Below are 19,185 nucleotides of genomic sequence, written 5' to 3'. Positions count from 1 at the left end.
TCTAGAAAGAAGCAACTGCTACAAAACCCTGCTTAAAGCAGGAATATAGAACAGTTCTTAAAAATGGACTAGCTGGATGGCAAAAAAGGAAAAATGGACAAAATAAGGAAGGTAAATTTTTTTGGTGTTTTTTTTTAAAGTTTATTCATTTTGAGTGTGAGAGTGAGAGACAGAGAGAGAGAGAGAGAGAGAGCATCAGGGAGGGGCAGAGGGAGAGGGGCAGAGAGAGAATTGCAAGCAGGCTCTGCCCTGTGGCCTGACGTGGAGCTCAAACTCAGGAAACTGTGAGATCATGACCTGAGCCAAGACCAAGAGTCTGTTGCTCAACCAACTAAGCCACTGGGGCTCCCTGACAGGTAAAATGTTAATAAAAGCCAGTGCATATATAGGCTGGAAGGAACATAAAACACATTATATCGAATAAGTGATGTCCAAACAGTCTGCATCTGGAAGGATGCCTGTCAGGGGAAAGCAACAATTCATACCCTGGCAGGCTAACATGAGTACGGCTGGCGTTGGTCTTTAGAAACTAAGTACCAGAATAATCCCTGGAACCATAGAGAGCCAGACCCAGCAGATTGCATTATCAGAGTGAGCAGCGTGGTAGGGAAAAGTGGGATTATATAAAACCACTGATACTAGAAGGAAGGAGTCTGAGAGTATAGCTCCATGAATGGGGAACACAGTAGGGCTACAGTCTGGCACTGAGGCAGGAGCCCAATAGCCAGAGGTCAGGACTTCCAAGGAACCTGTTAACTTCAGGCCACAGTTGGTCTTGGGACCTTGGGCCTGGGCCGAGCCTACAAATAAGAATTCAAGTCACCTTCTCTGAAAAAGCCTCCTTTACCACCAGCATTCACTTTGAATTCTCTTGCTTCCCCTTATAGAAATCGGTCCTTACCCTTATCTGTCATTGTTAATTGTCTCTATCTTTGTCTTACTTCTCCAACAACTGTGACTTCTTGAAGGCAGGAGCTAGTATTTGTATTCTAAGTGTCTGGCACATAGTAAACACTTAAGAAATAAATTGTTACCTCAACAAATGATCAAGGATTAATGCAAATGCCCCAAACCAGGATTACACCACCATTACACCGTCACACCTGTGAGGCCAGAGAACCATCTGGAGCCATCACCTACAACAGGACTCCGCATGTCACGGCTGCATCTGGCCCACTGCCTTGTTTATAAAATAAGTTTTATGGAAACACAGCTATACTCACTTGTTTACCTATTTTGACGAATCACCACAGAGTTGAGTAGCTGACCCACAAAGCCTAAGATATTTTCTATGTGGCCTTTTAATGAAGGAGTTTTCTGACTCCTCACCTATGGAACTTGTGAAAATGCCACTGCCTGGGCCCCTTCTGAGATCCTGATTCAGGAGTGGGGTGCAGACATGAGTGTGTGTGTGCAGGATTTTCTGGGGGATGCATTTTTTAAAGCTCCACAAAAAAATTCTGACGTACAAAATTCACACAAGAGAAACACCCAATGCCAGCCTAGAACTACTTTGAGTAAAAATTGGAAGTTTAAATAAAGTAGTATCATTCTGGGGGCCTTAAAAGGTCCTTTCTGGGGCGCCTGGGTGGCGCAGTCGGTTAGGCGTCCGACTTCAGCCAGGTCACGATCTCGCGGTCCGTGAGTTCGAGCCCCGCGTCGGGCTCTGGGCTGATGGCTCAGAGCCTGGAGCCTGCTTCCGATTCTGTGTCTCCCTCTCTCTCTGCCCCTCCCCCGTTCATGCTCTGTCTCTCTCTCTGTCCCAAAAATAAATAAACGTTGAAAAAAAAAAAATTTAAAAAAAAAAAAAAAAAAAAGGTCCTTTCTGCACTCATATAATATCCTAGTGACCTAGCCACAGGACTGGCCTTCCAACAAGAATTATTCCATGATGAAATGCAGATGTTTTATTTCTTGGGGGACGTTGTATGTGAAATCATTCATACTTAGTGGAAAACACTTTTTCAAAAAAATAAGTTTTAGTCACTTCATAGGGCCAAGGGAAACTTTTAAGATATAAGTGATTATAGGAAGTGGATCCAGAAAGAAATCGAGCACGAGGTGCTGCTGGAGGGCTCCTTAGCCCCTAGGAACTATATAGAGGTCCGGCGGCAGAGGGAGTAGAGAAAGGGAAAGCGAATGGAAAGACAGAATTTTCCAACAGCACAAATAGCCCAGGGCCATCTTAGGATTTTAAGAAGTTGTCAGATCCCTTGTTACTGATTTGTGGCTGTTGTTACTCTATTCCATGAAAAGGTCTCTTTGCGTCTACCCCCAAAGCTTATGTCAAATCTATTCTCTTCTCTCCACCTACATTGCCACATCTCTACCTGTCACCTACTTGGGTTCCAAGACATCATCTCTCTGATGGGTGCAAAGCGTTGTGTTGCCGTGACAGACCTACTCTCAGATACACTAGCCTCCTGTCTATTCTCCCTGCTTCCACCCTTTCTACTTTCAATCCACTTCCCACCCTGGGTAGCTTTTTCTAAACATAATCCATGTTTCTCTTCTACTTAAAACCTTCCCTTGACTTCCCAAGTATGCTTAGAATGAAATCCAAACTCTTCATCCTAGCTCTATGAGGTTGGGTACTGCCTGAGGTCACATAGCAAATTTGAGATGGAGCTTGATTTAGATATTAAACAACCAACTGTTTTCTGGTATGGGACCAAGAAACTTTGCTCAGCCTGCCAGAAATTTTCTGATTGTTCTTGGCACCCACACCCACAACCACATTTTTTCTCCTTTTGCCATGCCTATCCTTGACCCAACCCTGGCTTCTGCCTCAAGTCCTCTCCAATGTGCTTGACCAACTAGAGTGAACTAGTCCATGCCTGGTCATGGTGTCAGAGATAAGAGGGAAGTGGATTAAGTGGAAAACATAACAAGAAATAAATATATCTTCATGATAGTAACAGCCAAAGTCAATTGTCCGGGGTATAAAACTGCCAGATACACAGTGATATAGGCATGATTGTTATTGAGATATAAAAGACAAATCTTGGTATGTATATACTTCTGTTATTTTCTTCTTATCTATATATACATATCCATGTAATAGCAAATCTTGAATATTCACCCATGTCAATTAGACAGCCAAGATTTGGCTCACATAGCTATGCAAATCTGGCCGCAATGAATGAGCCTCCCAAAGTTTGACATGAGAGAGGGCAGTCATCTGTCACATGACCCAGCACAAGCACTCTAACTAGAAGGAGAAGTGTACAAGGGACAAATCTTTCTAATCAGATCTTTCCTTGGAAAATTAGGATATAAGCAAAGAGAGACATTCACATGGAAGAGGAAGACCAGAGCCGAAATACTCTTAAATAGAAGGAGGTATGCATGAGCCATAAGAGAGTGAGAGGCAGAGGAAGATATCAGGCACAGAAATACCAGACTCTGAGAGTTGCTGAGGGATTCAGAACAATGTGCCGGTTCTTCAAGAGGCTTTTTTGTTACAAGCCTTTGCACACTTCCTTACCTCCTGTACAATACACAAACATTGCCTAGCTGACTGGAAGTCATGTGATGGTATGTCTGTTCCCTGAACGATCTCACCTGAGATAGAATTTCCCAGCATCCCCTCATTCATTTCTTAGAATTTCACATAAATTTTCTGTAGGAAGTCTGACATGTTTCATAGGTACCTCCTTCTCTCTGTTTACTTGATGAGAAAAATGGGTCAGAAAATAAGTAAATTTTTTAAGCATAAATAAATCATAAGCAAACAAAACCATCCAAGTCCATACCAATTATATTTTTCAGTGTCTCTAATGTTTACCACAGTATTTTCATGTATCTTAAGTTAAGAAGTCCTTTGTAGATTCTACTATTAATAAACACAAGTCTCCACAATGAAACAGGATAGATTAAGATTTCAAACTTAAAATTAGCTTCCAGGTCACTTACTGTATACTTTTACGTCCCACCATCTAAAGAGCAAGTTGGGTCACTCTCTGTGTCATAATAAAATACCACAGACTGGGGGCTTAAACAACAGACATGTATTTTCTCAAATTCTTGAGGCTGAAAACTCAAGATTAAGTTGTCATCAGGGTTGGAGTCCAGTGAGAGCTCTCCCCTTGGGTTGCAGATGGCTGCCTTCTCCCTATGTGCTCAAAAAACCTCTTCTCTGTGCATGTGCAGGGAGAGCTCTCTTGTGTCTCTTCTCCCCCTCCTCCTCCTCCTCCTCTGCCTCCTCCTCCTCCTCCTCTACCTCCTTCTATTCCTCTATACCTCCTTCTCCTCCTCTGTTTCCTCCTACTCCTCTTTTTCCTCCTTCTCCTCCTCCTCCTCTTCTTCTTCTTAAGAGTGCGTGAGCAGGGTATGGGCAGAGGGAGAGAGAGAATCTTAAGCTGGCCCCATGCCCAGCACAACCATGAGATCCTGAATTGAGCTGAAATCAAGAGTCAGACACTTACCCAACTGAGCCTCTCAGGTGCCCCAAAATGTCTCTTCTTCTAAGGACACTAGTCCTATGGGATTAGGGCCCCATCCTTATGACCTCATTTAACCTTAAATACTTCCTTATTGGTCCCATCTCCAAATACATAAACATGGAACTTGGGACTTCCACAGATGAATTTAGGGGGACACATATGCAGTCCATTACACCCACTGTGCAAATGGGAGGGCAATATCTTTTTCTAAGATCCTTTATATCATATACCTTTTTATGAAAACAGCAACAATTTTTCTAAGAAGACAGGATATTGGAGTGATTTTTCAGTGAGTACTCCATTATTAATATTTCAAAAGATAAGCAATTTATATAAACCAGAGCTCCACTGCTTTCAAAATAGATTTCCACCCTGAGATCACCTTAGCATCAGTACAGTGAAGATTCTTCTCTCAGAGATAACCTTGGACTGGCATGACTGCTCTAAAAATAAGAGAATTGGAGGCTGTGCTTTCATCAGACCTTTCCTGAGAACTCCTAAGCTTCCTGCTCCTGCCTTCACTCAGCTGGACATTTTGCTCAATGCCAAGCTTATGTCAGGAGTTTTTATGTAAATTCTGGAATTTTCATCACAGATTTTATGTGCTAAGGCTCATTTTGGCTGGTGCCTATAGTTCTTCATGCTCATAGAGAAAATCTTGGATGCCTATTCTCTCAAACAGAGAAAGACAAAATGCTTTCCATTTCTTTCAGAATAGAACAGGATTGTTCCATTCATTTCCAAGTGTTTCTCTCCTTTGCAGTTTGGGTAAGGCACATTTATCTTATTTCCTTGATGTTTCTCATTTTCTTTTCAAGTTCAAAATATAGGCATATAAGAGCCATGGGAAATTTAGGTATTTTATTTGATGTAAAATCATAGTGTAAGTAACCTCCAACTTTTTCACAGGAGACAACTGAAAATAACCATTATGTGAATCTCTAGTAAAAAACCTTAAGCCTGTCACCTGAACACAGGCCTTTCCCATACACCTGTCCCATATACAGTTTTCTAACAAATGATCACATACCATAAATCAAACTTTAACCTTTGCCATTTATGCTGTTTCTCATTTTCTCTCCTATTCTGTCTGATTTGAAGTTCGTCTGTCCACAAACCCTACTACTTTTGTAAAAATGCAGTTTCCCAATAGAGCCTCCTACTTCTTATTTATCAAAAATGTATGGAATCTTCTGGGAGATTTTGCCATTCTCTGAGATTATGAGAAATCCATCAGTCGGGTTTCTGTCAATCAAAATAAAGAGCAACAGTTTTTTTTTTATGGTTTCAAAGGACTTTCATGTTTATCAACATGTAATTCTCACAGCAACATAGTAAGATAGATATAATTATGCCTTTATACCTTCAAAGAAAACAAGAAGCAGATTTGGGCCAGTTGACTTTTCCAAAGTATCACAGCCACTAAGGGCCAAAATCCAGATGATGGCCAGCTTTCTTTACCAGAGTCATAGCTCTCCTCATTAAGTTATAGCTGTTACCATTTACAATTCAAAAGGAAAAACAAAATCATTAATTTTCTTGGAAAACTGATAAAATAATTATTCAACAATATGCCTAGACAATTTACAAACATTTATTCTTCTGGTACCACTTTTAGGGAAAAGTATCACAAATATGCCTCTTCCTCTACTCAGGCCCTTTCACTCACAAGTACCAGAAACAACCTCAAGTTACCTCCAGGGGCAGCAGCCTATTTTCAAGGATATTCACACAGAGATAAAGCTGAACTTCAGGTCTCAGAAAAAGTAAGAACCAGAGTGTGTTTCTATAGCTATTGGGACCGTAGCCACAGGGGCCAGCCCTGCCTCCCCCTTGACACAGCTGCTCTCCTTCTTCTGTAGTCCCTGTGTGTCTTACATCTCACATGTTTGGCTAACTCATAATTTTGCCTTCCTTATTTACTTGTGTGTGCGTATTACCAAGGGTAAAAGACTGCATAATGGTCCCCCAGGATGCTTACATCCTAATCCCAGGAACCTACAAACATTACTTTATATGGCAGAAGAGACCTCCAGATGTGATTAGGTTGCAGACTTGGCAATGGGTAAATTGTCTTAGATTACTCAAGTGGGCCCCACGTAATAATAGAGATCTTTATAAGAGAAAGGAGATCAGAGAGACAGAAGATGTCCTTACAATGGAAACAGAGATTTGAAGACACTGGCTCAAAGATAGGACAATGAACCAAGGAATGCCAGGTATGGAGCTCTAGAATCTGGGAAAAGCAAGGGAACCGCTTCTCCTCTAGAGCTTCCAAAGGCAACACATTCCTGTGGGCACTTGATTGTAGCTCAGTGAAACTCATTTTGGACTTCTGACCTCCAGAGTGAGTGAGAATAAATTTGTGTTGTTTTAAGCCACTAAATGTGTTGCAGTTTGTTACAGCAACAATAGGGAACTAATCCTCAGGGTAGTTTCATCTGCGCATCTTTATAAAAGATAGTTTAGCCTAAGCTTCTACTGCTGCTGGGCTTTTAGCCTGGGTATTCCTTGGTTTAAATTCACAAGGTTTGCTTTGTTTTGTTTTGTTTTGTTTTGTTTTGTTTTGTTTTGTTTTGTTTTGTTTCGTTTCGTTTTGTTTCGTTTCGTTTCGTTTCGTTTTGTTTCGTTTCGTTTCGTTTCGTTTTGTTTTACAACTAATTTGGTTTATTGTGTACATGCGTGCACAAGGTAACATCACAAGTGGCTATCCAGCCTAAGCATTGGCTGGGCTTGGGTGGAATGATCATGCATATCCCTCAGCTGTGGCTGAGAGGCTGAGGCCATGTGATATAAAAACATAGCAACCTGACTAGTTCCCTTTCATCAGGAGCTGGGGATGGAGCAAGTCCAAAGGGCTGAGGCAGAGCAGAGCATTTCCACTGTAACGCAATTCTCCTTTAAAATAGTAACTTGTTGGGGCGCCCGGGTGGCTCAGTTGGTTAAGCATCTGACTTCGGCTCAGGTTATGATCTCATCATTCACGAGTTCGAGCTCCACGTCAGGCTCTGTGCTCACAGCTTAGAGCCCGGAGCCTTGTGTGTGTGTCTCTCTCTCTGCCCCTCCCCTTCTTGTACTCTGTCTCTCTCTCAAAAATAAATAAAACATTTTAAAAAAATTTTTTAAGAAAAAATAAATAAATAAAATAGTAACTTGTTAGCTTTGTGCCTCCAACATAGATGTGTCTAATTGATTACCCTTCATTTAATTTGAAAAGAACAGTGTTCACTGAGATAAGATCTCAGGAAGAGACAGATTGGTGTTTAATCTACAACCCCTTCCTTCCCTTGAACAAAGTCTGAAAGCCAAGGGTTCCTAAGAGCTCACATGTCCAGAATAGCCCTGCAGCTCATAGATGTAGTGGTGAGGCAGCCTCATCTCTGAGAGCAAGCTGCAGGTTTCAGTGCCCAAATGGTTGGCTTGTTTCTCAAATAAAATTGAAGTAGAAGTCTGTCTTCCAGTCTCAATGCCCTTAGGAAGCATAAAATACTGAAATCACCTAAAACACAGCCCCCTCCAGGGAAGTTAAGCCACATCTGGGCTCATTGATTCACTTCTCAAGGGAGAGAGTTGATTTGTTTCAGGAGTACGTAATTATTGTTTTTATTTTTAATTTTTCAAAATATTTAGAGTGGAAGAAAAATGTCCTTGAGAGGTCATAAAGGAGACATTTTTCTAAACCTAAAAGCCAGGCTGTCAGTTTCTTCCCTGCTTCCCTTTTTCTCATTCAACGATACACTAATAAATTCCTTTTGTGGAAATATTTAAGATCATGCAATTAATCAATCTCTATGGTGAGAAATTAGAATGTGTTGATTGTAGAGGTCTGTGTATCTTATCTTTTAAAACAATTATTCCTTCTATTACTTCTATTTGAATAACAAAGTTGGTATGACCGAATGATCACCATTTGCTCATTTATTAGTCTTTATGTTCTTTAAGAGAACTCCCTAAAGGATAGGATAGCAAATAAATTAACTTATTGGAAAAGATGTGTGCCTGCTAAACTCTTTTACCATGATTTTAAATAAATGTATATTAAAATTACATCTACATCAATTTCCAGTGGGACAATCAAGTGAACATTAAATCAGATAATTTAGAAACACAGATTTCTGGAAAATGCCAAATCAAGCCAAAATATCAAGAATATATTTATATATATTATGTATAAAATGTATCTAAATACACATGTTTAGTATATTTACATGTATTGTGTTGTATATATTTCTATATAAAAGTATACATTAGACCCTTGAACAGTGGAAAGGTTAAGGATACCAACACCTAGAGGGGCGCCTGGGTGGCTCAGTCGATTAAGCGTCTGACTTCGACTCAGGTCATGATCTCATGGTTCGTGGATTTGGGTCCCTTCTTGGGCTCTGTGCTGACAGCTCAGAGCCTGGAGCCTGCTTCTGTGTCTCCCTCTCTCTCTGTCCGTTTCCCACTCTTGCTCTGTCTTTCCATCTCTTAAAAATAAATAAACATTAAAAAAAAAGGATACCAACACCTCATGCACTCAAAATTCCACATATAATTTTGACTCCTCCAACATTAACTTCTAATAACTTCTGTTGATTGGAAGCCTGACCAATAACATAAACAGCTAACACATACTTTGTATGTTACATGTATTATATACTATATTCTTACAATAAAGTGAGCTCAAGAAAAGAAAATGTTATTAATGAAATCCTAAGGAACAGAAAATACCTTTACGATACTGTACTATATTTATCAAAAAAATCCACTTTCAAGTGAACCCATGTAGCTCAAACCCATGTTGTTCAAGGGTCAACTGTACTTCTCTACAATATTATCTGTAAAATAATCTTTCATTTAGATTAAATCAACTGAATATTTGGTGTATTATGGTAATATTGTAGGATAGTGAACAGAAATCAAAGATCATTCACGAATTGCAACTTTTTAAATCCTTTCAAATTTTTCCTTCAAAAAAGTTGTTTCGTTTTCTTGGGTTTGTTTTGCTTTGTTTACCATAGCTTCTTGCTAATAACCATTTAAGCTTTAGATCTCATCACTTCTCCCTATGACCTCTGATCAGTGTTGACTAATGAGGCTTAGAAGTATAAAAACCCTAAATGAGGGCTTTTGGAAGGAAAAGATACAATGGACTGGAATAGTCAATTCTTAGATAAAAGAGGGGATGAAGAGAGAACTACTAACATTTGATGGTATATTCTTCTCTCTCATATTTTTGAAAAATAGTGTGAGTACATAAATTGAAATAATGTTTTCTTTTTTACTTGTAAAGTGACCAAATGGTTCTTTTTTCTGACTTCTTAAAGATTTATCTTACTTCTCTACTCTTCCTGTTAACCTTGATTTATATTCTCTGAATACACAGTAGCTAGTCTGAGATGACCCAGAAACATGATGTCAGCCAAAAGAAACCAAAAATCTGCATACTGAGAATGAATTGTCCCCATAGTCACAGGATAGATATGACAGCCCAACTCATTTGGACCATATTTCATCTTCCTCAATGACATGCCTACAGATACATACTTATACATACATCTTATTTAGAGCAGTGATGAACATCACAAGTTGTCATAAAATAAAAATACATAGCTCACCTAAGCCATCACCTCCATTTCAGCTAATAATTGATTTCTTGTCCCTAAACCAGTTGCTTTTTCTCTTTTACCTATATCCCCTCCAGTGTTTCCTACCTTATCTTTGAATATCTTCACCTGATAAAATTTTATTTATCATTTCTTTTATAAATTATATTATGAAAAAAATACAGTAGGTATATTGAATATTTTTTTCAAAATATGCAACCCACCCAGCTACATGTACACACACACACACACACACACACACACACACACACACACACACCACACACACACACACACACACATACACACACACACAGATTCTCCCCCACACTATACCCCAGGGTTCAATGTCCGTCCACTTGGTGAATCATCATTTAAAGGGTGGCTACTATTAATAATCAAAAAATTGCTGACATCTGAATAAGATTTCTCATTATGCACAGACAATCTTGCAAAAGGAAAGCAGAAGTGGCCTTGGGATGCATAAAATACTATTCAATGACTCCAAAATTAAAAAAAGGTATTCAGTAGAAGAATGACTAGTTCACAAAAGCCATAACATAAAATATGAAGAACAATTATGGAGGTGATGAATTAGAAATACACATGCTGGGGAAGGAGGTTTCTAAACCATCAGTGGAACAGCTACCAAGTAGTGCCAATTTAAAGAAAGAAGACAGAAAATTTGGTATTTTTATTTAAAAATTGTGTTAGCATGTGTCTTATAAAACTGAATAAACCAAATTAATGCATATCAGCATTGGCTTTGTGGCTATGGGAACAGGGGAGAAAAAGTAAATGATATCTTCAAGAGCAAAAGAAAATAAATAATTGAGTTTTTTATAACGTGCTTTAGTGTTTATACATTACAATAATAGACAAAATATAATTCCTTATGTGTTTCTTGGTATCTTATCTCTCTGATCTCTCAAAATTCAAAGGATACTGCTGCAAGTTCACTTAATATCATTTCACTTAACTATCCTTCATACTTCCTCATGTCTACAATGTCTCCTTTAGGTACTAAAAACATTGACTTTTCACCACCAAAAAAATTTCTATGAGAAAAAAAGGTGTGGAACTGCCCTTGCATGACACTTCATTTTATCTCCTACAAAGTACAAATTATCTTCACACAGTAAATGACCAAAGAAAGGCACGTTTATTCCAACTTCTGTATACTGAAAATGTGGTCATCATTAGAAAATGTCACTACAACAGAACAAATGACAATCCTAAAAATACATTAAAGTAGACTATCATCTATATGCCATTTACAGAAATATTTAAATCTCACTGTTTTACATAAATAAGAAGACCAGAGCTTTTATTTCAGCCTCACAATTTACAGTACTTAACAGTTTGTCTTCAGCTTAGAGAACAGCAGTGCTCTTCTTAAAACATGAAGTAGTCTAAGGAAAAGGATCTGAATTTGAAGAAAATCATTGAAGTGTCTCAATCTGGAGACTCAGTGAAGACTGGAGAACAGTCTTCTCCACTAGCCCCTAGGAGGAGAACACTGTCTGGTGGCTACTTTATCTCCCTAGTCTGCTAAATGTCAACCAGGATTGGATCTTCAACATCAAATATTTGGAATACCAGGGATTTTTTATCCCCAGGGAAGATACGAGGGGCTGAGAACTCTTTGCCTTAAAACTCTCTGCTCTGAGGGTACAATACAGTCTTTGGGAGGAACACTCAACTCTCTGGGTGGAGCAGAAGCAGAAGATCTAAAGAAGTGCCATCATCTCACATGTGACCAAATGATATTCTATAGAAATGATGCTGAAACCAGGACAGGTAACATGAAAACAAATAAAAACGGCAAGCTTGACGTGGAGAAGATGAAATGTTTTATACAAATCTAATTTAACTTGTTGCTCATGTTATAATGGTCTACAGATGGGTTCCGGAAAAAATATCAAGCTTTTGGATAGAAGGTGGCTATCACCATGATACCTTGGAAACACCTAGGATGTAAACTGGTTCAAGGGCAGTGTCACCAGGCTTCAACTGTGCAAGCACAACAGTCAAGAAAAAAAGCAAGAAAACTTAAAGTTCCCACTCTTTTCAATAATTGTGACCCCAGAGTTCATTCTTCCACTATGTAATAATGAGACACTTAAAGTTTTACAAGTTTAACAATTAACAGTGGGTTCTCCCTGAATGGCTACTAGACTATTTAAGTTTTAGTTTCCTAAATATCTTTCTTCTTTCCTGAGTCTTTTTTCAACCCTTGAAAAATCATTCACTAATGATTTAGCTACATTTTTTTCTCCACTGTCACCAATTAGTATTGGGAAACTAGGGAATTAAAAAATATATATCAAGAAAGCCCTAGAGGTTAATCATATGTAGTATATACATATGGAAAGAGCTAAGTAAGTGCTAAATAGCAATTCTTCAGCAGTTGGAATGAGTTTTAATTATGAGATAGTTGGATAATTAAATGCTAACAGACAGTGGGAGTAAATTGGCAAGCTTATAAAAAGAGCCAAAACAGCACATGGCTAGACAATGAAGGAAGACCCTTTAACATACAGAAAATAAAAGGGAAAATTCCCATGGGAAGGGTTTTCTCCCAAAGGAAACCAAAAAAAAAAAAAAAAAAAAAAAAAAGAAAAAAGAAAGACAGGAAAGAAAAGGAGACATGTTAAGGAATGTGAATTATCTTTTGCCTGTGTCCCATTTCCCTGACTATGAAATATTTTCTCTTATAAAGAGTACAAGATCGCTTCTCGGCCTTTTGGCTAAGATCAAGTGTAGTATCTGTTCTTATCAGTTTAATATCTGATACGTCCGCTATCCGAGGACAATATATTAAATGGATTTTTGGAATTAGGAGATGGAATAGGAGCTTGCTCCGTCCACTCTACGCATCGACCTGGTATTGCAGTACTTCCAGGAACGGTGCATCAAAAAAAAAAAAAAAAAAAAGAGTACAAGAAAGACCCTGTGAGAACCAATATTGGTAAATTTTATTTTGTAACAAAAAAAAGAAAAGGGAGAACATTTCACAACAGTTTTCTCTCTATCTCTATCTCTATTCAAATATTCCTATTCCTTATGGAATAGAAACCTTAATGATAGAGAGAGTGTTTTCTTTTGGTTGGTTTGAGGTGGTTAAAGTTGTTCTACTTTTTAAATACTCTTTTAGTTTAGATTCAGTTATGATGGGGACATATTTGAAACAGGATCAAGAAAAAAAAAGTCTATTTCCTTCCATAATGAAATTGCTTACATTCATAGCTATAGGTGGACCTCTTAAGGCTAGACAAAGTATGATGAAACTGTTCAAGTGTAACATTGCAAAGGGCCTCACTGGCATGTTTACTCACAGTGCCAAAGCAGCCTCTTTGGGCTAGTAAGTATGACCAAAGCCGATTACCTGAATGAAGCACAGGACAATTATTGATATTCCCCCCAAGTCCCACCTTTACTTTCAAACTTGTATATACATGTTCTCTCTTTCTCTTTTACACACACACACACACACACACACACACACACACACACACAGCACAGCATCTTTATCTCCTGGACCTGGATGCTAGCTAACATGTTAATATGTTAACTAATAAATAAGGCAAAACCAACTTACATATCTTACTAACCCAAATCAGTCTCATATATAATGACACCTAGAAGTAGAAGCAAGCCCCCCAATATCTATTTTCCCACAGTGCCATAACAGAAACAATAATTTCTAGTACTTTTCAGGAGACTAGTAGTCAACAAAATCTACCCTTTTTTTTCTCCCTACAGTTTTGTTTAAGTAGAGCATTGAACACAGCAAAGATTTGTGGGAGAATCCACTGGGATCACGGAATGAAGAGATAAAATCTGTAGTTTTCATTCAGTCAGAGAAATACCTGAAATAATGAGAAAAAGCCATCTATGTACGAACAGAGGAATATGTTGGGATGTTTAGCAGAAATTTTGTAAAATAAAAATTTTTAAAAGAGAGAGGTATAGAAACTACAAAGAACCCAAGAAGAAGGGAGCATATGGAAACTATAATATTGTTTGGGAATGAATTCGGTAAAAAGCTAAACTCAAAGAGAGTATGTCAATTCTCCGTATATGTTAAGCTTTCTGTTCAGTTGGCTATTTTGGAAATTAGTGTGGATGACTCACAGGTGAAACACTTCCTCTAGAGGTTGTTTGTTTGTTTGTTTGTTTGTTTGTTTGTTTGTTTTTTGCAGTAAATAATGTTTCGATTTTGAGGGTTAAGTAACCCCCATAAAGCTGATCTGGGAACTAAGAGTCCTATGCCTCCCACAGGTCTCGAAACAATTCCAAAAGAATGCATGAATATAGAAAAACCCAAAACAAAAGCAAGAGGCCTGTGTCATTAGCCGTCCCTTTATTGTTCTTGTGGAACAAAGTAAATAAAAGGAAATATTTGTAACAGATACACAGTTCTTCTTAAGCAATGGAATGATTACTTAGTAAAATGATACATTTTTGAGCCCTTTCAACCATGCCAGGCTTTCCTAAGCCATTTTCACAAACAACTGTTTTAATGTTCACAATAACCCTATGAGGAAGTCACATCAGTCGGGGTCTAATCAGGAGACAGAAACCACATCATGTATTTCAACAGGGAGAATTCAATCAGAAGAATTGCTAACTAGGGATTAAAGACCTGAAAAGACTGAAAGGAAACAGGGAAGTAGTAAGTAGCAAAAGCAGCTATCACCACAAAGGCTAGGGGAACAGATGGATGAGTTTACAATTATTTAAATTTAGAAGCTTGAAGGAGGGACCTTGTGAAGCTAAAACAGTGACTTCTGAGGAGGAAAACACTGCGTGGTTAGTGCTAGTATTTCTGGTAAGGCTCAGTGGGGCTTATGCTGGAAAAAATCATATAGAGAGAATGAACAGCCAGGATGAACTGGCACTTAGGGTGAAGAGTATTGTCGGTGTGAAGCTAATAAAAATGGAAAGTCCCTTCTCTTATTTCTGGTCACTCAGATTCTTTCTAGTGGCCCCTACTAATTGACCCTAACATGGGGGCAGATTGCAAAGACAACATGTCCCAGCCCCAACATCTCAAAGCAGAATTTAGAAGGGTAAGTGTGAGGCCAACTGCTAATAGCGAAATCACCAGCACAGGAGGTGTGGTGAACTCTCCATACTTGATGGCTGAGGAGGCTGAGGTAACACTGAGGTAAAGTGCCTTATGCAAGTTCTCACAGCATGGATAGTGGCAGCGCTACGATCCACAGGCAGTCCGACCCTAGAGTTCCTTCCCTCTCCCTGGAGCTATGGCCATTGTTTCCATCTTTTGGAAGGGGTTTCAGCACACTGCCGCGAAGGGTCCACAGAAGCCAGTTTCCATTACCAGCTAAGCCACACAAAGTGTGTGAATTTTAGTAAGTCATTTCATTCTCTGGACCTCAGAAATACCCATGACCGAAACAAAACAATTGACTTAGGTAATACCTAAAATCCCTTTTTGTTTCATAATCCCTAAAACTAAAATAAGAACCAGTCCACGAGGGGCTCAACTGGGTGGCTCAACTGGTTAAGTGCCCTACTTCGGCTCAGGTCATCTCGCGGTGAGTTCCAGCCCTGCATCAGGCTCTGTGCATGAAAGCTCAGAACCTGCAGCCTGCTTCGGATTCTGTGTCTCCCTTTCTTTCTGCCCCTCCTCCGATCACATGTGCTCTCTCTTGCTCTCTCACTCTCTGTCTGTCTCAAAAATAAACATTAAAAATTAAAAACAAAAACAAAAACAAAAAAACAGCCCAGGAAAAAAATCTAATCCCTGAAGTGCTTACCAATAATTTGTGACATGGGTTGTAATAACTCCAGCCCACCAATATTACACAAAACAACTGCACTTGGAAATAATTACCCTTTTCCACTTGCTGATGTGCTCAGATTCTTCAGGAGCATGTAGAATGTTTAACCACAAGACAGACAAGCAATGGATACAAATTTCATATATTTAAACATAATACATTCCTACCATGTGCCATATTATGCTAGATGCTAAAGATAGAAAGGCCTGGGTTCCTTCCTTCAATGACCTTATAATCTGATCCCTAGGGAAGCAAACCAGTGAACAAGGCGTTTGTGATATGATGTGATGTGAAGAGGAAGCTGTGTACCACTGGTGCACCTGTCAATTGTTTCTTAAGCCAGGATGGGGGCGTGATGGCTATGTGTCAGAGAGCTTTCTTAGAGCAGGCAGCTTCTGAGTTTTTTGGAAAAAAAAATAGAAATAAGTCAAGTAAAGAAATGTGGCATAAGATATCATCAGGGTTGGGTATATGCAGCAATAAGGGTTTTCAAAGAAGATACAACATTACTACTTACATTACTATTATTACAAAATTACATATTATATTACAAATGGCAATTGAAAAGGACGAAACTATGCTTAGAAGCTGCAAGTAGTTCAGTATTACCAGAGTAAAATGTCAGGCAGGAGCAGGGGGAAGGACATCAATAGAAAGAGGCAGATATGTAAGTAGCAGCCAGGTTATTAAAAGTTTTTATGTTGAGCTAAAGAGTTTAGGCTTTCTTCCCTGAAGTGCACTGACATACCGGACTACCAGCAGCAATGAATAGGGACAACCATTGAAATGTGCCACAATATGAATGAACATCAAAAAATTACACTAAGTGAAAGAGTCCAGTATATTCTATGATTCCATTTTTATGAAATTTCAAGAAAAGACAAATCTCAAGGAACAGGAAACATATCAATGTTTGTCCAGGGTTAGGGTTCACAGTAATGTTGATGGGAAATAGCACTAGAAATGGAAGGTAGACTCAGGGCTTTGGGTCTAAGGTCAAATAAATTCAGATGCACAGCATAAAACCCAAGTGTTGGTGAAATGGAGTAGGTCCAGTAGCTGATATGTCTTTATGCAAACCCAGTCTGGCTTCCTAAATGCCTCCAGACCTCAGCCAGGATCCTGGGAGAAGGTACAGTTGAGAATAGTATTTCCAAAACCAGCTTTATACTCTTTGGTGCTTTTGAACATCAGCCAGCTTTGAGAAACACCTAGATATAAGGAAAAGAATACTCCAGATCTAAACAGACTAAGGTTCAAGTTCTGGCATGGCCACATCCTAACTGCTTTTAAGAAATTACTTAACCTCTCTGAGCCCCAATTATTAATTAACAAAAATGGCAATAATCTTCTTACACCACTCAGGAAGCTGTGAGTAAATAATGTGGGTAACTCTCCAGCCAAGTGTATATCCTATTTTAAGTTGTGCCTTAATTTTCTGTGTTGGTATTATTAAACTTACGTCTCAGGCCAAGTCTCAAATTTCTCATCTATAAAATGATCCCAGTGACATAAAGACACAGAAGTTCCTTTCTAGATCTAAAATTCTAGACCACTGTGTCAGTCACCAGGAAAATATTAGGTTCTCACAAGTGGTTTATTTGAGCTAGGCTCCCACAGATTGCCCAAAAAGTCTCAATAGAATTGTTCTTTCATTCAACACATGTTTATCTAGAGCCTACATTCAGGTTATGCAGTGTTTGTGGAGTAGGTGTATGTAGATCCAGCCCAGAAAAGAGAGACCACAGTAGAGTGCCCCGACATGACTACTCCAGCTAGCTATTCAGAAAAGACAGGAGGCAGGGGCCTCCTGCAATGTGAATAGCTCAAGTGTGGTTTCCTGGATTACATGCCCCTTTGTTCAGGGTCAGGTACATACGTGAATAACCAAAATCTATTCAGGTGAGGGTTGAATCTTCTTAAAATAACTCCTATATAGCTCTACTTAATGATTGTCTGACTTTCTCCACTGATCTTGCCTTTGTTAACTACCTCCATTAACACAAGTCACTTCCCACACTACACCAGGAAGGTGAAAGGGGAGAGTTTGAATAGAACTGAATAATTCTTTACTTAATCATGCACTATCTATCCAACTGACCTTTTCCTATTCTCATTACTCCAACTCCTTTTAGGAACGAACACATTCTATGGAATAATTAGCCTTCTCTGTCTTTTTTACATTGAAGTGACTCCATTTTATAGCAACTCTGTAAGAAAAATGTTCCTCCCCATTCTTTGGTAAACTGAAGAGGAGAAAGTGGATTAAGTTTCTGAATACAGAATAGTCCCAGCACAAATGACAGCTGCCCAAACGATTCTCTGTCCCTGACATACATGGAGAGCTACTGCAGCATTTCTGGAGTCTTCAAGGGGGATACCAGGCCAGTTCTGAGGCAACCATTATTCTCTGATGAAAAGCTCCTGTGACCTCCACCTCAAGCATTAGAAAACTTACCTATTTCTCACCTCACACTTCAAAAGAGTGAGCTAGCTTTGGAACATAGCAGGTAAGAAGTTAAAATGCAGTCCATTAAAAAAATAGTTTTTATGGCAGAAATCGCGTCTCCCTTCTGAACTGACCCACCTTACTGGAATGAGAACACATCAGAGGCACAGATTTGAAGACCAGCCATTTAAATCCAGGAGAAAATTAAGGAATGTGTGAAAGTGTGGCCTTGGAGGTGTAAGTCTAAAGCAAATCTGCATAAGTGCTGCATAATTGATAATGAACCATTTACTGGTCTTGCAAAAAAGTGCTAATGAAATGGCTGCTTTCTGCTGCATTGACTGTTCAGCTATTGTTAAAACGTGAGCAATTTAACTTTTAAACTTTACTCACCAATAGCACCTAATTATTTTTTGGAGTTGGTAAAAGCACCCTTGCAGTGCCAGGGGCTAGCCTATGCAGAATAATGAGGTTGGCAATTAGTCAATCTTTAGGACCTCCAATATTCACTTCTGATGGCTATTTTTTTAAGTCACTCCCCATTCTCCTTCATGTACCAAGCTCTTCATGTTCTTTCTTTCTATCTTCTTCAAAATCTGCCTTAAGAATAGACCAAAGTCAATTTAACTAAGATGCTTAATATTAGTCAGAGTTTCAAAGTCCTACCTTTCCAAAGGTATTTATGTTTTAATAAGAACCTGAATCCCAGGCTATAATAGCAGGTGTTAATGTAGGGTGAATATCAAAATCATCGCAAATATCAGAGAGCCATGCCAACAATGCATACTCACAGCCTCCTACTCAGAGATTCTGATTCCAAAAGTTTGACTGTGGTCTGGGTAACTCGTGTGTGTGTGTGTGTGTGTGTGTGTGTGTGTGTGTGTGTGTGTGTG

General features: G+C 38.9%; 1 long non-coding RNA gene and 1 other non-coding gene across 2 annotated transcripts in view; one reads left to right on the top strand and one right to left on the bottom strand.

Moving 5' to 3' along the window:
- The window catches only part of LOC121029790 (uncharacterized), a 588,420-nt gene that overhangs the window by 23,260 nt on the left and 545,975 nt on the right, over positions 1 to 19,185 (bottom strand). The window lies entirely within an intron of this gene.
- Positions 12,764 to 12,954, top strand: LOC121030129 (U2 spliceosomal RNA). The gene has a single exon (XR_005790072.1). It is a non-coding gene; the product is annotated as a U2 spliceosomal RNA (small nuclear RNA).

This window comes from Herpailurus yagouaroundi, unplaced genomic scaffold, assembly GCF_014898765.1.
Source record: "Herpailurus yagouaroundi ecotype Mexico unplaced genomic scaffold, PumYag 139, whole genome shotgun sequence".
In the NCBI taxonomy this organism is placed as follows: Eukaryota; Metazoa; Chordata; class Mammalia; order Carnivora; family Felidae; genus Herpailurus; species Herpailurus yagouaroundi.
Note: the sequence above shows the minus strand (reverse complement) of the source record. Positions and strands in the feature narration are given on the sequence as shown.